The 1437-nt window shown below is 60.3% G+C and overlaps 1 protein-coding gene across 8 annotated transcripts in view; it reads left to right on the forward strand.

Moving 5' to 3' along the window:
- Nucleotides 1-920: 920 nt before the first annotated feature.
- The window catches only part of Csnk1g3 (casein kinase 1 gamma 3), an 85537-nt gene continuing 85020 nt past the window's right edge, over nt 921-1437 (forward strand). For 2 of the 8 annotated variants that reach the window (XM_055622668.1, XM_055622669.1), the window contains exon 1: nt 929-1408. The gene's annotated coding sequence lies outside the window, so the exon portion shown is untranslated. Of the gene's footprint in view, nt 1409-1437 lie in introns of all 8 variants that reach the window. The other 6 variants (XM_055622670.1, XM_055622671.1, XM_055622672.1 and 3 more) reach the window with 4 other exon arrangements.

Consider the following 1437-nt stretch of genomic DNA (forward strand, 5'->3'; position numbering starts at 1 on the left):
TGGTCCATGGAAGATCAGCTTTTTAGACCAGAGACTTTGGGATATGTTGTTCGAGGAGAAACGTTATTTACCTTAGGCTAACACACTGCCCCCTCACCCTGTACTGGGGACTCTTAAGAACTCCTGAAAGCTGGGTTAGTATTTTCTTACTAAGTTTCAAGCCAGCCCTAGTCCCCTTAGCTCTGACTTGCCGTCTGCCTGTCTCATTCTCCCGAGTAGCTGAGGTCACAGGCCTGTGCGCTGTGGTGCCTGGCTTGACAGTTTTACTCAACATTGTGTGCTACTCATGAAGCAGTGCTTAATGAAGAACGCAGTCGTCTACTCTTTCCAAGTGGCCAGGGAAGTAGATTCCGATTCCAGCTTGAACTTTACAACTACCGACTTGAGTCATGTTTAGTGTCCGAACTCAAGAGCTTCACTTGAACAACTGCAGTATCAATGACACAGTCTGAGCTCAGGGGATGATGACCTGAGATCACAAACGTGAAGCACAAGCCATTTTTTTTCCCCTAAGCATCCTGAATCCGTGGCATAGCACTTGGGGGGCGGGGGAGGTCAGAAGGAGCCGGAGACCACATCAACCTGGTCCTGATTGGATGGTACCGGGAGGGCCACGCAGACACCGTTCAAGAAGGCCCCGGCACCCTGGCCGAGCGACGACACCCTGGCCGCCCTGGCCCCCCGACGGCTAGCAGCCTTTCTAAAGCTCTCCCACTTGTCCGCGGACCTCGCTCAGCCTGCCTCCCACGGCTTCAGCCAGAAGCCACCAGGGACACACAACCGCTCGCGTCTCGCGCGCGGCTGGTGCGAAGGCGGGCCGGGGCGGGACTTAGACTTTCTAGGTCCTGCCGGCCAATGAGCGCGTGGCCTCCGTCCCGGTCGGCGGGCCGGCCAATCCGAGCCAGCCGGTGTCATCTTCGGCTCCGCTCGGCTCTTTTCGCTGATGCGGGCAGCCTGGGGGCCTCCGCCGCGGGAGAGACTAGACGCTTTTTCTTTTCTTTTCTTTTTTTTTTCCCTTTTTTTTTTTTAAATCCCCTGTTTTCTTTCTTTCTTTCTTTCCTCCCTCCTCCTCTCATGCGTTCACTTCCGGGTCCGGTGCCGCTCCGGATGCTCGAGGCCGAAGGATGTTTGACCTCCGGATAAGCGAGGCGCCGCCGTGCATTCATTCCCGGTTGCATCGGTGGCCACAGCCGCGGCCCGGACGGCGACTCGGCTCTCGGCGGCGGCAGTAGGAGGCGCCGGCGGCGGCGCGCAGGGCTAGTCGACGCGGGCCGGTCCTTCCCTCGCTCGCGCCCACCTCCCCCGGCCCTGTTCGTCTCCTGCGGCCGCCGGCGGCGGGGATGTGCCGGCGCTGACGGGCGGACGCGCGCGCCGGGCCGAGCCCGCTGCCCGCGGCCGCACCTCTGAGGTAAATTCCGGTCGGCGGAGGCCCGCGGG

This window comes from Psammomys obesus, unplaced genomic scaffold (assembly GCF_907164565.1).
Source record: "Psammomys obesus unplaced genomic scaffold, mPsaObe1.curated_primary_1811, whole genome shotgun sequence".
NCBI lineage: Eukaryota > Metazoa > Chordata > Mammalia > Rodentia > Muridae > Psammomys > Psammomys obesus.